Source organism: Silene latifolia, chromosome X, assembly GCF_048544455.1.
Source record: "Silene latifolia isolate original U9 population chromosome X, ASM4854445v1, whole genome shotgun sequence".
Classification (NCBI taxonomy): Eukaryota; Viridiplantae; Streptophyta; class Magnoliopsida; order Caryophyllales; family Caryophyllaceae; genus Silene; species Silene latifolia.
In genome coordinates, this window is record NC_133537.1 from 144,201,358 (window position 1) to 144,207,240 (window position 5,883).

At 42.3% G+C, this 5,883-nt stretch overlaps 1 non-coding gene across 1 annotated transcript; it reads right to left on the minus strand.

The window, feature by feature from the left end:
• Window positions 1–1,054: 1,054 nt before the first annotated feature.
• LOC141624210 (small nucleolar RNA R71) lies at window positions 1,055–1,161 on the minus strand. Its single transcript, XR_012534020.1, has one exon. It is a non-coding gene; the product is annotated as a small nucleolar RNA R71 (small nucleolar RNA).
• Between the last annotated feature and the right edge of the window lie 4,722 nt (window positions 1,162–5,883).

The window sequence follows — 5,883 nt, forward strand, 5'->3', positions numbered from 1 at the left end:
TTGGCCCCATTGAGCTTCTCACTGAAGAATGCCACAGGTTTCTTCTCCTGGGTTAGCACTGCTCCTATGCCTACCCCACTTGCATCACACTCAACCTCAAACAGTTTCTCAAAATCACGTAATGCCAGGATGGGTGCTGAGCAAATCCTTTCCTTGATGGTTTCAAAGGCAGTCTGTGTTGTGGGGGTCCATTTAAAATCTCCTTTCTTGAGGCACTCAGTAATGGGAGCAGCCAGGGTGTTGAAATTTTTTATGAACCTCCTATAGAATGAGGCTAAACCATGAAAACCCCTAGCCTCAGTAATATTAGTTGGGACAAGCCAGGTTCTGATGGCCTCCACCTTCTTTTGGTCCACTGAGATACCCTGGCCAGAGACAATATATCCCAGGAATGACACTTCAGGGACCATGAATGAGCATTTTTCTAATTTCCCAAAGAGCTTGTGCTTCCTGAGAGTTAAGAACACTGCCCTCAGGTGCTTCAAGTGTTCAGTGGTGCTGGAGCTGTACACTAGTATGTCATCAAAGTATACAACTGCAGACACCCTAATAAAAGGCCTCAACACCTCAGTCATGAGCCTCATGAAGGTGCTAGGTGCGTTGGACAAACCAAATGGCATGACAAGCCACTCATAGAGCCCCAGTTTGGTCTTAAAAGCTGTTTTCCACTCATCACCCTCCTTAATTCTGACCTGATGGTATCCCTGTCTTAGAGCCCCATGGTGTTAGACCTTGACCAATAAATTGCACCCATTCCCTTTGTGCAGGTGTATGTGCCTGGTTGTTTAGCATTGTGTCTGTGGTGGGATTCGAACCCAGAGCTCCTGCTCCAGACCCTCATTCTCATATGGAGACTTTTTATGACTATTGTGATGCGTTTTCTCAAACCGGTGTAACTCAAGACCAAATACGATGGGTCTTATTTCCTTTTTCTCTAATTGGCACCGCGAAACAATGGTTGAAAGGCCTTGATAAGGCTACTCTCGGAATTGATTCTTGGAAGAAGTTGGCTCTAGCTTTCTACAAAAAGGTCTATCCACCGGAAAAGACTAACATGCTAAGAGCTCAAATTACGGGCTTTAAGCAAAGAGATGAAGAATCCTTGTATGAAGCTTGGGAGCGATTCAAAGTAATTTGTCGCTCATGTCCTCACCATGGACTTAGCGAGTGGTTCTTGGTACAACAATTTTGGAACGGTCTTTATGAAGATTCAAGAAACATTCTCAACATGGGATCAAATGGAATGTTCACCGAAGTTGATGACAATCAAACTTGGAACAAAATTGAGGAAATGGCGGTCCATAACTCACAATATAGTAGACCTCGCAAGGCTACTAGAGGAGGAAAGCATGAAGTGGACTCCATTACTCAATTGGTTGCTCAACTTAGTGCTCACATTGATACCATCAATTTGAAGTTTGAAAAAGCTATGGCTAGACTTGAAGAAGCTTCAAAATCACTAAAGCATCATGTTAATGTTAATGCCATGACGGCATCTTCATCAATCCCAAGTGGGATATGTGAGAATTGTGGAACTTTGGGACATGACCAAAGTGAATGTAGGGGAACAAATGAACAAGTGAATGCTTTCCAAGCATACAAGAGTGGTACCCCTTATTCCAATTATTACAATGAAAACACCAAATTCCATCCAAATCTCTCCTACAAAAGCCAAAATGTTCAAAACCCTCAACCAACATACACCCCACCTCCCATGAGAAACCAAAATCAAAGACCCTTTTACAACCAAAACCAAGGTTACCAAAATCAAACTCCATACAATCAACAAAATGACCAAGGTTTTGATGTTCAAAAAGCGGTCCTCCAAATGCAAAAGAATCAACAAGAGTTTTTCACTCAAATGCAAAAGGATAGTCAAGCAAAGGAAATCACCATCAACAACATCCTAGCTCACACCAAAATGTTGGAAACCCAATTGACTCAACTAGCATCTTCAAGCTCACAAAGACAAAAGGGACAATTACCACCTCAAAGTAATCCCCCAAGACATGAAACGGTTAGTGCCATTCACTTGAGGAGTTGTACAAGGTATGAAGCACCGAAGAAGCAAGTTGAGGATGAAGTTGTGGAAGCTAGTGACAAAGAAGAAATTGTGCAAAACTCCAAGGATGGAGAACCATCAAAAAAAGAAGTTTCAAAGAAAAATGAAGACAAGGTCAAGGAGAAGGAGCCCATTGTGATTAGACTTCCTTTTACGAGTTTTCAAGCCAAGCCCAAATTTGACGACCAACTTGGAAAATTTATGAAAATTGTGAAGAATTTGGAAGTCTCAATTCCTCATAAAGAAGAAGTCGATCCGGAAGCTTGAGACTATCGCCTTCACTAAGGTGAGTAGTGCAATACTTCAAGGGAGTTCACCTCCAAAACTTAAAGATCCGGGAAGCTTCTCAATACCGTGTACCATTGGCGACACCATGATCAACAAAGCCTTATGTGATCTAGGGGCTAGTGTGCGTGTTATTCCGTACTCGGTGAGTAAAAGGTTAGGGATGGGAGAGCTTAAATGCACCAATATCACACTCCAAATGGCCGATAGATCGACGAAGACACCATTAGGGATATGGGAAGATGTTCCCGTAAGAGTTGGGAAATTTGTCATCCCGGTGGACTTTGTCATTGTTGACATGGAAGAAGACTCCAACATTCCAATCATTCTAGGAAGACCTTTCTTGCACACCACGGGTGCGGTGATTGATGTGAAGCATGGAGAGCTCACTCTAGAAGTGGGAGATGAGAGCATAACTTTCAATCTTGACAAGACCATGAGAGCTCCCCATTTGCATGAACCATGTTTTATGGTTGATCTAGCCGGAAGGATGATAGGAAGAAGTCGGAATTCCAATGGAAGAAGAAAATTGATGATGCTCCATTCAAAGAGCAAGTGAATTGTAACAAAGAGAGCTTGAAAAGCTCACCAAAGTCAAGCAATGAAGAGGATGGCCTCATTGGCCAAGATAAGAAAGTGGGAGAATTGTCTCTATCAACTCAAGAGATCTTTAGTGATTAAGTAGATGAAGTTTGTGGTCTTTGGGAAGATGAGTTTGAAGGGATTTTCAATCCCTATATTGGTAATGCTATCGATAAAGACAACCATGAAGGACAACAATGGCAAAGGTCTATTGAGGATCTTTATCATGATAATGAACAAGCTTTTGACTACTTTTTCAAGGTGTTGAGCAACATCAACAACACCTTGGACATGCCCCCATGACATCTCACTAAGGATGAGAGTTTGGTGGAGTCCTCCCTAAACCACCATTTGTAAATATTTCTAACTCCCTAACTCGCATTTTAATTCTTACATTGCATTTTTGTCATTTTTGGATTTTTATGCTTTGATCAAGGTAATTATCATTTTTGAGAGAAGTGAGGGAGGGACTAATGATTTAATTAGTGTGGGGATAGCAATTGCCTAGGCTATTCATGCCTTAGTAGTGCCCCTATAATGAAGAACACGGGATTTGAAGAATGAAAAATGACAAGGGATATGCAAGTGCACGGATGGAACTGAATCCGGGTAGACCAGGGAGAATCCGAGCGTCCTTAAGAAGAATCCGCTCGTCTTCAGGAAATCCGAGCGTCTTTGGCAGAATCCGCCCGTCCTTTTTAACTGAAAAATCGAAAATTTGGGACTGTCGAAGAATCCGAGCGTCCCAGCAGAGAACACGCTCGTCTTCAAGAATCCGCTCGTCTTTGTAGAAAGACGCCCGTCTTTTTGCCAGTGAAAAATAAGAAAGCTTACCGTATCAGAATCCGCCCGTCTTCAGCAGAATCCGCTCGTCCTACAGTCAAAGAATCCGAGCGGATTGTCTGAAAGACGCCCGTCTTTATGCGAGAATCCTGAACCAGAATAGGCAGAATCCGAGCGTCCCGAAGGAAAAACGCCAGTCTTCCCCTGCAGTTGCAAAATTTTCGGGTGTTTTAAATACCCCCCCCCCCCCCCCACATTCATTCCTTCATTCATACATTCAAAACACTACCCATAAACCCCAAAACTCAAAACCCTCATCCTCTCCATCACCAAAACAAGATTTCCTCAACCAAATTCAACAAAACCAAATCCAAACTTCCTTTTAACAACAATTAATCACTCCTCATCCAACAAAAATCAATCCAAATACCAAAATCTTCAACCTTTGAGTCGATTTTCGAAATACAAAGACAAAGCCTTTCATCTTAAAATCGATTTGGGTATACTTGGAAATTGAAGATTTTCACTCTTTTCTTGGTATTTTCATCAATGGCAAGAACAAAAGGATCAACAAAGGCGCCTAAGGCAAAGGCACTCTCAACAAGGTAACAATGTCTTCAAGCAAAAAAAGCCTCATTGGCTATGGTGGTTGCTAGTGCAAACTTGGAAGTTCAACAACAATAAAATCCTCCCTTGGAAGCAACAACATCAACAACTCCGGAAATTGCTCAATTACCAAAGTATCCGGAGGTAATTTTCATTTCTAACTCCCATAGGGATACATTTGCCAAGTATGCTAGGAAATCCTTTCTACCCACCAAATTCATATGTGAAGATGCCTTGAACAAATTGGGTGTCCTTGAACAAACAAAAGCCTTCTTTGAAGCCATGGGGTTGGGAAAATTGTTTGCTACAAGAGAATTAACATACCCCTCCCTTACCTTGGAATTCTTGAGTTCTTTGAAAGTGACTAAGGTAGAGACTAGAGAAAACATCGAGTTCCGCCTTGCCAATGTGAGTAGGCGCATCACCTTCGATAACTTGAGTAAAGCATTAGGTCTTAGTGATTCACCTAGTTATTACAAGAAGCCCGAAAAATATGACCCCGCTCCTCTTTGGGAGGCGATTTCCGGGTGGAAATTTGAGAACTATCATGCTTGTCGCGCTCTATTAGTCCACCACCCGGGCATTAGAGTGTGGCACAAGGTCATCGGGAATACTATCATTGCAAGAAAAGACACTAACCACTTTACCAAGCTCGATTGTATTCTACTTGAGTCGGCCTTAAATATTGGAAGGGAATTCACCAAGCCTTACAATTCTCTAAGGCTTTTGGTGGAAAGATGGCTCAATGTTGATTGTGGAAAGCAAGACACCGCTTTTATCATAAATGGAGGTCTAGTCACTCTCTTAGCTAAGTACTTTGATCCGAATTTCAACAAGGATAGCAAGTATGTGGCGAAAAAAAGGGGGTCATCTCATTGACATGTATGCCATGATTAACAAGTACAAGTGGGTCACTCATAACCCTCTTGACACCAAATATGGGTGGCTCACCAATGATGCTAGATATTTTACTTTGCCTTCCAAGATATGCCGTTTGAGTGTTCATAGAACAAACTACCTTCTTCTCCTCTCAAAGGAAGCCGAATACATCATCCGTCAACAAAGGGGTGAAATTGAAATGCCCTCCTCCTCCATTGTAACACCACCCTATCCATTCAAATATCAAGAGTTCAAACCCGAAGGTGTTGAAGTGGGCAATGACTACATGACTCTTCTTATGCAAGAGATGCACAAACAAGCTTATAAGGATCGGGAAGATGCATACTTAGCCCAATATCCACCCCTCCTTCATTTAGCTAGGCAAGGACTACTTGATCCTTCATGTCCTTTGCCTAGTTGGGCGAATAGGGAAGTCTTCTTTCCAAGTGCATCTAGGGGTGAGATACCGGATGACGATGAGGTTGTCGGTTATGAGGTTGTTGACGAAGGCATTGATGAAGAGGTAAATAAAGAAGAAGAAGATGATGAAAGAAGTGAGCAAGGAAGTGAAGAGGGAAATGGTGATGAGTCCACTTCTATTGAGGAAGATGATGACAATGATGATATGGTGGAAGACTAGCAAGCTTTGGAGGCTCCTACCCTCTTGAGGTTTGTCTACTTCTTTC